Source organism: Triturus cristatus, chromosome 4_2, assembly GCF_964204655.1.
Source record: "Triturus cristatus chromosome 4_2, aTriCri1.1, whole genome shotgun sequence".
Lineage (NCBI taxonomy): Eukaryota > Metazoa > Chordata > Amphibia > Caudata > Salamandridae > Triturus > Triturus cristatus.
Window position 1 is genome coordinate 736,663,592 of NC_140586.1, and position 15,157 is coordinate 736,678,748.

At 48.5% G+C, this 15,157-nt stretch overlaps 1 protein-coding gene across 12 annotated transcripts in view; it reads right to left on the reverse strand.

Annotated features, from left to right (window-relative positions):
- The window catches only part of OSBPL9 (oxysterol binding protein like 9), a 1,355,357-nt gene that overhangs the window by 224,730 nt on the left and 1,115,470 nt on the right, over positions 1–15,157 (reverse strand). The window lies entirely within an intron of this gene.

Below are 15,157 nucleotides of genomic sequence, written 5' to 3' on the forward strand. Positions count from 1 at the left end.
TTAGTGATATTACCACGAAGTAAGTGTCTGCTCTCATCTGTAAGACAGGGAAGATCAATATTCGCGAGGTATGTAATTATTTGATCTTCGGTTGCTGGATTTTCAGGAGTGTAGAGTTTCTTATAAAAGGATGCAAAAGTGTTAATTTGTTTCTTGCGGTTTAGTGAGAATTTCACCCGATTCTGTACATATTGCCGATATAGCCATAGAAGCTTTGCGTTGTTTAAGCTGTGCTGCGAGTAATCGGCCTGATTTCTCGCCTTGTTCTCAATGTCTACCTTTTAGACGCTGAAGGGCATATTCTGCTTTGGAAGTATATAGATTATTAAATGCCAATTTAGCTAATTCTAGGTTTTTGCGGTTAGTTACAGTAGGGCAGGAAGTATATAGAGGAGTAAGAGAAATAATTTGAGCCTCAAGTTCAATACGGCGTAGAGATGCTGATTTATTGGCCGCAGCTGCATCTCTCATTAATTCCTTGAATTGTTACTTTTGCAGCTGTCCAACCTGTTCTGGAGGAAGAAATTGATGATTTATTATTGGTTAGGTATTCAGAAAGATGAGAAAGTAATTGGGTTTTGCCCTGAGGTGAACATTATCTTTGAATGTTCATGCGCCCTGGTTTTCGATCTGGAGAGGTTAAGCCTACTTCTAGGGTGAGAAGAACTGGAGAATGATCAGAAACGGCAGCTTCTAAAATATGGGATTCATTAGTAATTGCAACTACTGAATAAGAAATAAGAAAATAATCTATCCTGTATTGTGTGCCATGAGCAGAGGAAAGAAAGGTATATTTTTGGTCTGAGGGATGACAGAGGCGCCAGAGATCTACTAGTCTATGATCCATTGTTATATCACCCAATAAAGCTCTGTCAGCAGCATTACATCTGTCTTAGGGGCCTGTTCTATCTAAAATCGCGCCACGGGCCAAATTCCAGTTGCCACCGATGATATAACTAGATGCACCAATCTCCACAAGTAGACGATTCAGGCTGAGAAAATAGGAGAGCTTAGCGCCTGTTGGGGCATATACTGAGCCAACACAGAAAATCTTTTCTCCAATTTTTAACTTAGCAAAGACGTATCTGCTCTCAGGGTCAATCCAGGTTTTAATGATTGAGACAGGTGGAGATTTGTGTAAAAGGATGGCTACACCACATTTCCGTGGTTACTTCGTCTCAGAAAAGGGTTGTGTTGTCAATCCACAATGAATAACTTTTCCCACCCATTCTCACTGTAACTTAGATGAATCCAGAGCATTGAGAGGAGTCTCTTGTAAGAGAGCTATATCAGTTATTTTCTTTTTAGATAAGAGTACTTTTTTGCGTTTAATAAAATGCGTGAGGCCATTAACATTCCACGAAATTATGCGTAAAGGAGGGGAGGGAGAGCATGTGTTCACTGCCATAGGTGCGTCGGAAATATAAAGACGTTAGTTTGATATAAGGGGTAAGAGGTGTTACATTAAAAAGGTGATGAAAGTGAAGGAGGAAATAAAGTGTAGAAATAGAGGTTAGATAAGTGTTGGGGAAATATCACAAGAGAGGAAAAACAGGAGATAGGATAAGATAAGAGAAGGGACTATGAAGGGGAGGAGTAGAAGAAAGGAGGGGAAAAGGTAAAGAAGATAAATAAATTCCAAGTAAGGAGAAAGTTAAAGGATAAGTAATCTTTCTAACAATATGAGGAAATTAAAGGGTTGTGAAAGTCACATATATTATATGTAGAAGTAAGCAATAGTAAGAAAAAAGCGAGAGAATATAAGGAAAGCATAGTAAATGTACTGCGCGGGGATGACAGCACAAATGGGGTGGATCTGTTTACTGAGAGTCTAGGTTTATGGGCTATTCGCACCCGAGGGGCCCTATCCGGCAACAAAGTCAGTGGCGAGAGATGTATTTATTCAATAATATTAATAATATTGCAACAATAATAGAGTTTGGGGTTCAGCTTGAAGAAAGAGAGAAGAGACGAACATCCTGAAAGTAAGATGTTGGAAGGGAGAGAAATAAGATGAATGAATAGAAGAGAGAAGCCAACTTAGAATAAAGTTGTCAAATGTATGGTACAATGAGAAACTTTGCATAGTATAATAATAGTAATTAAATATTAACATAGGTAATTGTTATCAAATTTAAGTATAATCATATCTAAGTAATACCACCATATAGTTAAACAGTATAATAATTAAATATTGAGACAATTACATGTAAAATATTATTATATATAAATAATGTTATAGGTACTGGTTATAAAAAGACTCTAGGTTGATCCAAACATGGTGCAGCCGGTGTTGCCTGCCTTTAGTGATGTTGCAGGATGTAGAGTGAATTGTGAAACTTTTTTAGCTATACATTTTTTTCAGTTGTTTACGGGCGTTGTATTTTTTGCTGAGATTGTTGAGCAGACTAATTTGTATGCTGAACAGTATTTGAGGGACAACAGTGCCAGACTCAGGCCCCATTCTAGAGCTACTCGGTGGACTACCACAAATCTGGATGAGATGAAGAAGTTTTTGGGTTTAACTTTTTTGATGAGCTTGACAAGGAAGCTGTCCCGGTTTCATATTGGTTTAGCAGTCCCTTGATTGCAACGGCCATATATCCTACAATGATCAGTATTTAATTTTGCTTCGGATGAACAAATTACTTACCTTCAGTAAAGCATTATCTGGTAGAGACTATCTAGCTGCAGATTCCTTACCTTTGAATTTCCCAGGCGTCGGGCTGGATCCGGAAATGTATGCTAAGCAATACCCCTTGCGCGCGATGTCGGGTGGCTCCATTGGGCTCAGCGTGACGTCATCGGTAGCGTCGGTTATGACGTTGCGGTGCCTATATAGGCGCCACACAGGCGCGCGGACGTCAGTACTTTCCACGCCAGAAGCGCAGAACCACGAATGAACTGATGTAATCATGTGCAAAAACTAGGGCCCTGTAAGGCGGAAAGACCCTAGTCCTACTACATCAGTCCGCAAAGCAGGGAGGCATGGGTGGGGCTTTTAGGAATCTGCAGCTAGATTGATTCTCTACCAGATAATGCGTTACGGAAGGTAAGTAACTTGTTTATCTGATAGAGACTTTTAGCTGCAGATTCCTTACATTTGAATCAGATAGCCGAGCCATACCACCCCGGTGGTGGGTTTCGGACTCATGATCTAGACTTAGAATTCTTGCAGGACTGAACTGGCAAAGTGTCCCTGCGCACTTGACCCTCAAGGCAATAATGTTTTGCGAACGTGTGCAATAACGCCGATGTTGCTGCCTGACAGATGTCTTGGACTGGTTTCGCCCCCAGTGAAGGTTGTAGTCACAGCCTTTCCCCTAAGGGGGCAGTTTCTTCGCCAAGGCGTAACAGATTTTAATGCAGATAATGACCCAGTGAGAGATGGACCTTTTCTGCACTACCCTTCCTTTCTTCGCTCCCACATACCCCACAAAGAGTTGGCCATCCACCCGGAACTCTTTTGTGCGGCCATGGTAGAACGACAACGCTCTTTTTGGGTCCAGTCGGTGGAGACACTCCTCTTCCTTAGAGAGATGTGGAGGAGCGAAGGTGGGCAAAGAGATGGAATGACCCAGATGGAATGGGGTCACAACCTTTGGCAAAAAAGATGCCTAGGTGCGTCGCACCACCTTGTCCGGAAAGGACAAGAGATAAGGAGGCGAGTTAGATAATACCTGCAATTCACTTACCCTCCTGGTCGAAGTAATCGCAACCAAGAAGGCTGTTTTGATTGTCAACAGCCAGAGGGGACAATTGTGCAAAGGCTTGAAAGGAGCGCACATCAGGTTAGTGAGGACCAAATTAAGGTCCCATTGTGGCATAACAAAGAACGTAGGTAGAAATAAATGGCACAACTCTCCCCTAGACCCTTGCCCTCCGCATATACTACATCTGGCTCCAGATGAGATAAGTATCTCGCTATCCCCTATACTAAATCAAACTTTGGCCTCAGGAGTATTCCCAACGACCTGGAAAAAAGCCTGTTTTCGCCCTCTCTTAAAAAAACCAAAGCTGGATCCCCTAGACGAGAAAAACTACAGTCCCACCTCCTGTTTACCTCTGCCTGTCAAAGTCCTTGAGAAGGCTATGAACTCAGACCTAACATCATATTTAGAGACCAATAACATCCTTGACGCTACTCAACATGGCTTCAGATCATTACACTCTACGGAGACAGCCTTGATCATGGCAGCAGAGGAAATACGTAAGGTGATGGATGATGGAGGAAGGGCTGCATTGGTCCTGCTTGATTTAACAGCAGCCTTCGATACCGTGAATCACGCGGTATTAATTTGAAGGCTACAGGATGTAGGTATCAGTGGTACAGCTCCTGCCCTTCTTTCTATCGTCTAGGGAACAAGTGATTTTTTGGGATGGATATCGGTCCGAGGAGTTTACACTCCCCGGCGGGGTCCCACAAGGTTCGGCCTTATCCCCTACGCTTTTCAATATATATGTACCCCTCTGGCTAGGCTAATAAAAAGTTACGGCTTTACGCTGGTGTCATACGCTGATGACACGCAGCGTATAGTGTCGGTAACACAGTCAGTGGATACTACGGCATCCCAAATCTGCAAATGTATTTCCGCCCTTATGACTTGGATGAACTCTAATTTCTTAAAGCTGAACGTAGATAAAACCGAGGTGAGAGAGTTTGGTCAGAAAATCTCGGTATCTGTCCCGCTCCGGTCAATAAAGCCAGGAACCTCGGTCTTATGTTTGACAAAGACCTCACCTGGACTCCTCAGATTAACCAAGTTTCATCGGCTTGTTTCTTTATGCTAAAAGGCCTGAGGAAGATTCTCCCATTTATTCCTTTTCCCTTGAGGAAAACAGTGGTAGTAGCCATGATTTTATCTAGGATTGACTATTGTAATGCCCTCTATTTGGGAGCAGGTGCTGCTCAATTCTCCAAACTTCAGTCAATTCAGAACGCGGCAGCTAGAGTACTGCTCAAACTACTCACCACACATTTAACAGTATAAAACAACGTCACTGGCTCCCAGTGTGACGACGTGTTGATTTTGAGACTCTATGCCTGGTGTACAAAGCCATGTTTGGTGGTGGGGCCAAGGATGTGCAATCCCTGTTTTCTGGATATGTACCATCACGGTCTTCAAGGTCGGCCTCCCTTGGCCTGGTACAACTCCCAATGATAAAGAGAGCAAGGTATGGAGGGAAATGCTTCTCCTTCTTGGCATCCAAACTTTGGAACTCACTGCCCACACACCTGAGACTTCTGCCAAACAGATCTGTCTTCAGGAAGCAAATTAAAACATTGATCTTTTCCAAACCCTGAACATGTCTGTCACTGTTTTAGCACATCACCAAGCGCCAAGACGCCTCGGCAGTAGTGCGCTCTATAAATACCCCTCAGTCAGTCAGTCAGATTTAAAGAGAGAAGGTTGGTCTGACAGCCACAAAAAAAACAGACAGGTAACCTTTGAGAGTACCCAAAGCAGAACCCTTCTGGGCAAGAGATGAACGAGTTACTTAATTTCGGTAACAATGTATCTGGTAGAGACATAGTCTAGCCGCAGATTCCTTAACTTAGAATATCCCCAGGCGTCAGACTGGATCCGGAAAACTTTCCGCAGCAGCACCTCTGCACGCCGGGGGGTGGCGCGCACGGCTCCTCCCTGACATCGTACACGGACGTGACGTCAGCGGAGCCATATATGCCCTCCTGGTGCTCTGACGTCAGTTTTCGTCAGAGAAACCTTTCCGTGCCGCAACGAAGAGCCACCACCAAAAAACTGTTAGAATATGGGAACAGTGTGCGAAAATGAAAAGACATAGAATGATGAAAAACAGCACCATAAAGGAAAGTGCCAGGGACTGTATATTGGAAATTAGAAAAGGGAAAGAGCAGAGCACCACACTGAGAAGCAACCCCGCAAAAGTGAAGGCCAACCACCCTGGAAGGTAAATGAAGATGTAAACAACATCATGGCAGACAACAGAAAGTCCGCAACCTTAATGTATAACCGTGAAGGACAACAAGTCCGGAACATAGGAGCTAGGACAATTGACCACAAGACGTCACCAGAAAGAGACGTTGTATCCCCAATAAGAGATTCAAAAAATGCGGCAGAGCCAATTGACCTCAAACCAATGGAGCACAGGGGTGGTAAGAGACCCTAAGGCGATAAAGAAAGGGAGTGCGGAGAGTGGGAAAAAACATGAATAGAACCCACACTGTACAACCCAGGACGCAGGGTTGGAATGGATGAGCATATGAAAGCAGAATGAAGCATTCTGTGTGGGAGCGAAGTGAAAGCGTCAGCCTGCAGAAGGATCAAGCCACCCGGAGGGAGGAGAGCTTTCTAGCCCAAATTGAAAAGTTCCTCGCAGAACGGGGAGGAAGGGCGGGCGTTAAGGAATCTGCGGCTAGACTATGTATCTACCAGATACATCGTTACCGAAGGTAAGTAACTCATTCATCTGATAGAGACATCTAGCCACAGATTCCTTAACTTAGAAAAGATACCAAAACCATACCCATAGAGGAGGCGGGTCTACGACTGAACCCCACCAATTTCTAGAGAGAACTTGGCCGTCAATCATGTGACGAAGCACAGTGGGGACAGTGATGTCAGCGTAGCTACCTCCTAGGCCATGAAGCTCACAAGAGAGCGGAGAACAATGGAATGCAAAGGTACCACAAGCTGACAAGTACAGCACGAAAAACCCTTTTGTGTATAACAGGTTGAGAGAGGGAAAGCCCAAAGCCAAAATGCGCATGCTGAAGCAAGAGCTCACAACTCTTGGGAAGATGAACGAAGCCTAGGGCCCAAGGGATCTGCAGGATCCGAGGTGTCGACAGAAAACAAAAAGAGATTACCTGTCGACCAGGCAAGACAGTGGAAAAAACACTGTTGAACCTGCGCCTGCAAGATACAAAGGGCAACAGAGGCAAAAGGCTGACTCCTGCCCAGCAAGTGCCGGTAGTGAACAAGAAAACGCATACTAGATATGCTGGAGTTAAAAGGAATCTGAGGACGCCATCAGAAGTGGAACTGGACCTAGGGTTTGAGTGATCCACCAGATGTAATGTGTCGCCTGTAAACAAAACGCAGAGAGATGGCAACCTGTATGACAGAAAGTGCATACCGGCCTAGTATGCAGAATAGCGGAAGAAGCACTGTTCAAGCTGCATCAGCTAGACACATGTGACAACATCGTCAGGCGACCAATCCATGGCCAGAAGGCTGGCAGTAAAATAGAAGACACGCCAAGATATAGGCGGTCTGTTACAACCGGCGAAAGGGCCAATGGCACACAGCCAAGCATCAAAGTAGGAGCGACACTGTAAGACATCGAAGCATACCAGAAGGCATCTAAGCACATCGTGTAGATGTTGGAACCACACGAAGAAACAACAAGAGGGCGACAGCCCAAAAGGAGGACCAGGCAGCCGAGCACCACATAGAGGTGGTGGTACAAGCAGAACGGGTCTTTGACCTCGGACACCACATGAAGGAAAGAGCAACATCCCCCCCTTGCTCGGAAAGAACCACGGTTCCCTGCAAGCTAGAGGCACACCCATGGTAACAGTCAGGATCAATGTAAGTGCCCCGGACCACAAGAAACAAGTATTCCAAAGAAATACGCCCCATGAAAAATCACAGTGTGATCCAAGGAGAAGTGTAGAAAAACCTGTGCGGGGTAGCAGGGAATGTGGAATAAACCGCCATAGAAGTGGTGAGAAAAGAGGCCACATACAGCAGAGACATAAATGCTAAGATAGTACCTTGGAGGACGAGCCCAATGAGGGCTGCGTGCCCAAGTTTGTAGTAATAGTACTAAACATTGCCAAACAGCGGCGGAGACGGTGTGAGCCATAAAAGCAAGGACAGAAGCACTACAGAAAAAAAGGGACAAAAGGCACCCGAAGTGTGACAGGGTGATGCTAATAATAGGATCGCAGAACGAAAGACAGAGAGGGACTCCCCGAAGGATGTCCGCGAGGAATACTCCATAGGAGCATGCTAAGGCAAGGCAGTCGCCCAGCATCAGCACATACCCCAAATAGGGTGTCAACCCCTGATAAGGGGATCCTCTTGGGCAAAACACTCAGAGGACTGAACCGAAGATTAAACCAGCCATTGGGCTGAAATCTAACAAATCAGAGAAGGCTGTACAGCTGTGGACAGCAATCGGGGAACCTACTATACACGTTTGTGATAGAGGTGTAGGTAAATAAGGCACAGAACCGTGCAAAAGTTATGGCAACCCGGACAAGAGCCGAGAGACTGCAGAATCCGCGTGGGAATCAAAAAGGTCCACACCATTAAACGGTAGATCTCTGAGGGCATCCCGAACATTATCTGGGAAACGACACGTGGCCATGCATGGCGGCACAAAGCCACAGATCGAGCAAGAGCTCGTCCCACAGTCAGTGGCATCAAGGAAAGAACGGATCTAAAAGTGTGCCATTCCCCTACCATCAAGCAGAAGCTGAAGCAACTGTGACCGAGGCTCCTCTAGAATAGAAGGGATAAGGATCTCGACCAAGTCCCAAAGGGTCGAGGATGAACGCTCGAACACACATGTAGTATTCAATGCGCGGATACCCGCATTGGTAGAGGCAAAAAGTTGGCGAGCACACGCGTCCAGCCACCTAGACTCCCTAGTGTGAGGTAATAATGGCAAGGCGGAGGAAGACTAAGTTAAAGGCCACCTGAACAACGAGCCCTTGAGCCGTAGGGTGAGTGGACAGGCAGAGTGGATCACCCGGAGCAGGACGGTGCCTACGAGCAATAGCCCCATCAACAGGGTCACCAGAAGAGGGCCTTGCCCACGTGCCACGCAAAATGTCACCTCAATAGGCTCCATATGGAGCAGATCCATTAAGGGATCAGACAGCAGGGGGACCACAGGAGGCTGAAAAACAAAAATAGCCGCCGCCCTGTGAATCGCACGGGCGTAAGCAGCACCAGCTTCAGTCGCCATCCGACTAGGCGACAATAAGCCGTCGGTAGGAGACAACAAAAACAAAAGTGGAGGAGCCGGAGACTGACCCGAAGGCAACACAAGGCCCAGGGCCCCCGAGCCGGGGAATCCAGAGAAGCGTCAAACTCTTGACAAGGAGGCGTCGTTGCCGGCACTGGCGTAGATCGACATTGTGTGAAGGTCGCAGAGACGTACAAGGAGTCAGGAGGAGCAGCAACCTCGTGAGAAAGCTTGGACGGTGGCACCGGCATCTATCGACCCCAAGTTGCAGTCATCTGGACGTCGACGACCTCCAGAGGGGCCTTAACCTGGACACCGTCCGACGTCGATCCCACTGCAAAATGCGCCCGTTTGGTCAAGCCGGGCGTCGAGCCCGGCGCCGCCTCTGACGTCGACGCAGGAAGCCGCTCAGGGCTAGGCGAAGACAGACGGGGGGGCTGGACGGGCGACAGTGAGGACCCACTGGGCCGTGACCCGTCGGCATCGTATCCTCTCCGGAGTCGATGCACACTGCCGGCGCCGAGGAAGAATCCACCGGCGAGGACCCGACATGTGTCCAGAACAGCTCTGATGAAAGGGAGCGTCTGAGAAAGAGTCAGGTGTAACTTAGGCACATTTATACAGAACCCCAGCGAATGCAGGATGTTTGCCGTAGTCTGAAGATGGGGGACGACTTCCTGGAGCGAGGACGTCTTCAACAGCAGTCATCGAGGTAGGAGAAGACTGACACCCCTAACCTGCGCAGATGTGTTTCAACTACCGCTATCACCTTGGTGAACACCCGAGGGGTACTGGTAAGATCGAAGGGGAGCACGGTAAACTGAAAGTGCACATGGCCTACCTTGAACCGCAGGTAACGCCTGTGGCCCGGCAGGATGGGAATGTGAAAATATCCTGCAGGTCCAATGCCACCATCCAGTCTCCTTCGTCTAGGGTATTCAAGACCTGAGCCAGAGTAATCATTCTGAATTTCTCATTTTTGAGGAAGAGATTGATGGTCCGAAGATGCAAAATGGGCCGAAGCCTCTTGTTCTTCTTTGGAATCAGAAACTATGGGGAATAACGGCCACTGCCTACTTCTGACGCTGGGACCCTTTCTATAGCTCCTTTGACCAAAAGAGCTGTAACTTCCTCTTAGAGCAACTTTAAATGATCCTCCACCAGCTGGAATGCACCGCGTCCACATCCGCGCACGGCTTGGGTAGTCTGAGCGGGACTGTGGCTAGGATCAATCAATCAATCAGGGGTTTGAAAAGCGCGCTACACACCCGTGAGGGTCTCAAGGCGCTGAGGGGGGGGGGGGAGGGGGTAGAGGCAGCTCCGGATCAGTCGAAGAGCCAGGTCTTGAGGTCCTTCCTGAACGTGTGCAGGGTCGGGCGCGTCTGAAGTTCGCAGGGAGATCATTCCAGGTCTTGGCCGCTATGTAGGAGAAGGCTCTTCCCCCAGTTCTGTTTCTGCGGATGCGTTGGACCTCTGCCAGGGCGAGTTCGGCGGAGCAGAGGTTCCTCTTGGGTACGTGGAAGGATACTCTCTAGTTGAGGTATTTGGGCCCGATGTTGAGGGATTTGTGGGCGTGGGTGAGTAGTTTGAAGGTGACCCGCTTCTCCGCGGGGAGCCAGTTGAGGTCTCATAGGTGTTGGGTCATGTGTTTGTGGAGTGGAGTCCCGAGGATGAATCTGGCTGCGGCGTTCTGGATGGTTTGGGGTCTGTGTAGAAGGGTTCTGTTGATTCCGGCTTATAGGGCGTTGCCGTAATAGAGTCTACTGGTTATGAGTGAGTGGGTGACGGTCCTTCTGCAGTCGGGGGGATTCATTTGAAGGTCTTGCAGAGGACGCGTAGGCAGTTGAATATGGTAGAGGCAACGGCGTTGATCTGGCGGTTCATGGAGAGGGTGGAGTCAAGGATGATGCCCAGGTTTCGTGCATGGTCTGTAGGGGTGGGTGGGTTGGCGGAGGGCCACCAGATGTTGTCCCAGGCGGATGTGCAGGGTCTGAGGATGAGGACCTCAGTTTTCTCTGATAGAGCTGACACGGCTGGAAACCCATTCCGTTGCCACAAAGGGGCGAAAGGAAGACTGGCCATGAGGAGTGGAGGAGAGGCCCAACGATCTGGCCATAGCATGAGAGTCCTTGAACCTGACCAGGGCCGAGTCTGCCTTTTCCCCAAAAAGGCGGGTTCCATCAAAGGGGATGTCCATCAAATTGGCTTGGACATCCCCTGAGAAGCCAGCTGTACGAAGCCAGGCATGGCGTCTTAAGGCCACCGTCATTGAAATTGACTTGCCCAGCGAATCGGTCGTATCTATCCACACCATATGGTCAATTTGCTGCATCTCTCCCGTCCTTGACAGCTTCGGAGAGCACAGCCCGGACCTCCTCCGAGACTTGTGGCAGCACCTGTGCAACCGTCTCCCAAAGAGAGAGGGAGAAACGGCCCAATAAGCATGTGGTATTCACCGACCGCAATGCCAGACTGGAGGAAGAAAACATCTTCCCAAATGAGTCCAGTCTCTTGGATTACCTATCCGAAGGAGTGGAAGGGAATGCGCCTTGGGAAGTAGAGGCCTGCACCACCAAACTTTCTGGGGTGGGGTGTTGGCTTAGGAACTTTGGGTCGCCCGGAGCTAGGCGATGGCGGCATGCAATCGTCCACTTCACAGGAGCCTGTGTACTAGGCGTGGACAATGTACCTAGAAGGAAGTGCCTCATTAAAGGGCGATAGGCGTTCAGAAGTGGAAGCCCCACGCTGAAGCACTTCAGTCAGGAGATTAGTCCTGACCTGCACTGAGGGCAGCTCCAGTCCTAGGACCTCAGCTGCCCTATTAACCACCATGGCGTAGGATGCCCCCTCCTCCATAGCCACTTTAGGCGGAGAGAGCATGCCAGTCTCTGGGGAAGTGTCCAGACCACTGGCTTCCCAAGTTTCCCATACCAGTCCATTGTCTCCTGAGAGACATCCTGGTTCTCAAGAGGGTCTCCAGACTCCTCCCATTCCTTGAGCCCAGCACGTCTACAAAGTGCTCTAGCGACAACATAGAACCTCTGTATTCTGTCGACATAAGAATCGGCATCGCTCGACGCCGTTCTGGCTCCGTGTCGTCGGGGAAGAGGATGGGGCTTGCACCACCGACGGGCATCGGCGACGTCGTAGGCATCGACTTCAGATTCAATGCCGGGGAAGGTAGCATTGGCACGACCGGTGTCGACCCGGATTTGGGATTGGATCCCTGAGGCCCCACCGGCACCGTAACCGGAGCAGACGGTGTCAAATCCCGATGGGGCCCCATCCAAACCCGCGGGGACCGAGAGATCATCAACGGGGCCGTTCTTCTCAAATAAGTGGCGCATGGTCTCGTAAAAGTCTTTAATTTGAATGGGAGTCGCTCCGGCTCCCGGAAAGGGTGGAAGGCGCGAAGGCGACCTAGGCTCCGGCTCCGCATAACCATGCCTAGAGCTTCAGTGCTCCTCTCTCAGCGACGGACGTCAGTTGAGGCGAAGACGAAGTCCGCTTGGCCTTCTTCTTCTTGTGCCTCTTCCACGAGTGTCCAGAAGACCTTGAATGGGAGGAAGAATACTTTGGGCAGCGTGTGCGGTCCCGCGACCTCCTCCGAGTCTCGCTTGACGGTGTCGACTGTCAGGCCGCAAGCAACTTCATCGCTCGCTCCCTCAAGGTCTTTGGGGCCATCGCCCAGCAGTCTGAACAAGACTTCGAATCGTAGTCGCGTTCAAGACACCACAGAGACACGCGGTGTAGATTGGAGACCGACATCATGAGGGAACAAGTCCCGTTTGGTTTGAAACTGGTCTTTCTCGAAGACATCCCTTGCACACAAAGTCGAATCCAAAAATATCGACAAAAGTCGAGAAAAAGCCTACCAAAAAGCGGCAGAGGGGTAGCTCTTCCCAGATCGGCGCTTAACTGGCAGAGAAAGAAAAGAACTGAAGTCTGCAAACCTGGGTGGCGCCTATACAGGCACCGCAACGTCATAACCGACGCCGTCACACGGAGCCGAATTGAGCCACCGGACGTCGCGAGCAAGGGGTATTGCACAACAAAAGTTTCCGGATCCAGCCTGATGCCTGGGAAATTCAAAGGTAAGGAATCTGCAGCTAGAAGTCTCTATCAGATGCTGCATTTTGTTGATAATGCGTCGGCTTTGCCACAAGATCCCCCCGATTGTGACCGTTTGTTAAAGATTCGGCCTGTCCTTGATCACTTTGTAGATCGATTTTCAGACATCTATGCTCCAGGGAAAGAAACAGCTGTTGATGAGTCTTTGCTCCAGTTCAAGGGCCGTTTGGATTTTAGGCAGCACATTTCTAGCAAGAGGGCAAGTTATGGAAGAACAAGTTACTTACCTTCGGTGACGCTTTTTCTGGTGGATACAGTATATGCCTGTGGATTCCACACCTTTTGAATTACAGTTTGTGCAGCATTCCACAGAAATCTTTTTCATAGCTCTCCCACGTAGACTAGGATGTCACAATGGCAAGGCTCCGCTCACGACTCCATGTGACGCCATAAGACCTCGTCGGCGTGCTGACGTCAGTTCCACCCATTTTTTCCATGCCTTCGAGGCGAAAGGGTAAACCGACAACATTTCACAAACATACACAGTATACATTTCCTCAAGTATACACAGTATACATCACATCATTATCAATAACAACAAATTACATGAGCTACATGCCAGAAAAAATTTCGGTATAAGTAGGTAGCCAACGGGGAGGCGGGTTGGTCAGTGAGGAATCCACAGGCAGATACTGTATCCACCAGAAAGAGCGTTATCAAAGTGAAGTAACTTGTTCTTCTGATGTATACATCTGCCTGTGGATTCTTCACTTTTTGTATTGAATCCCAAAGCAGTCCCGCTCCCGGAGGAGGGTGTCCACCTACCAAAAAACCCTGCAGCACAGAATGTGCAAAATGGCCGTCCTTCTTCACCTCTGAATCCAAGCAATAATGCTTCGCAAAAGTGTGGAGGGAGCCCCAAGTTTCCACCTTACAGATATCTACAACAGGGACACCTCTAGCCAAAGCCGAAGAAGAAGATTTAGCTCTAGTGGAATGAGCTCCAATACCTTCAGGCGGCTCCTTCTTGGCCAAGGCATAGCAGATCTTGATACACAAGAAGATCCACCTGGAAAGTGTTCGCTTGTGGACAGCTTTGCCCTTCATTCTTCCCACGTAGCCAATGAAGAGCTGGTTGTCCAGCCTTAAGCCCATGGTTCTGTCCAGGTAGAGGCTGACTGCCCTCTTAGGATCTAGGTGGTGAAGTCTCTCCTCCTCTTTAGAAGGGTGAGGGGGAGCTTAGAAAGGATGTAAGGTGATAGACTGCCCTAGATGAAAAGGAGTAACCACCTTAGGCAGGAAAGCAGCTCTGGTCCTGAGAACTATCTTATCTACATGGATGGTGGTAAAAGGAGGCTTAAAACTAAGAGCCTGAAGCTCACTTACCTTCAAGGCAGAGGTAATAGCAATCAGAATTTGTTTTCGAATGTAAGAAGCTTCAACGGACAACTCTGAAGAGGCTCGAAGGGAGCCCCCATCAGGAAAGTAAAAAACAAATTTAAATCCCACTGAGGCATAATAAAAGGAGTGGGTTGAAATCTATTAGTAAGACCCTTAATGAACCTCATAACTATGGGAGACTTAAATAATGATGGCTGGTCTGGCAAACAAAGGAAGGCTGATAAAGTCGACAAGTAGCCCTTAACAGTCCCCACAGCACCACCTTGCTGGGCCAAGGAAAGAGAAAAACTAATTTCAGTCAAATGTGCCTTCAAAAGGATCAATTGAACTCTCTCCACACCACTTAACAAATCTGGCCCATCTACAGGAATAGACAGATATGGTGGAGTGTCTTCTGGACGATTATATAACATCCACCACATCCGGTGGGAGAGAGAAAGAAATCAGGTTGCCCCATTCCATCACCAGGCATTAATGTGCATGCTCTGGAGGTGTGGGTGTAGAACCTGCCCCTGCGATTGCGAGAGGAGGTCAGCCCTGAGAGGGAGATGGAGCAGAGGGTGTGATGAGAGGTGAGGAAGGTCCGTGTACCACACCCTTCTTGGCCAAACCGGGGGTGATCAATATGACTTGGGCCCGGTCTTGACGAATCTTCCTCAGAACCAGAGGAATCAAGGGTATGGGAGGAAACACGTAATGAAGCCGAAAGCTCTAATCTAGTTTA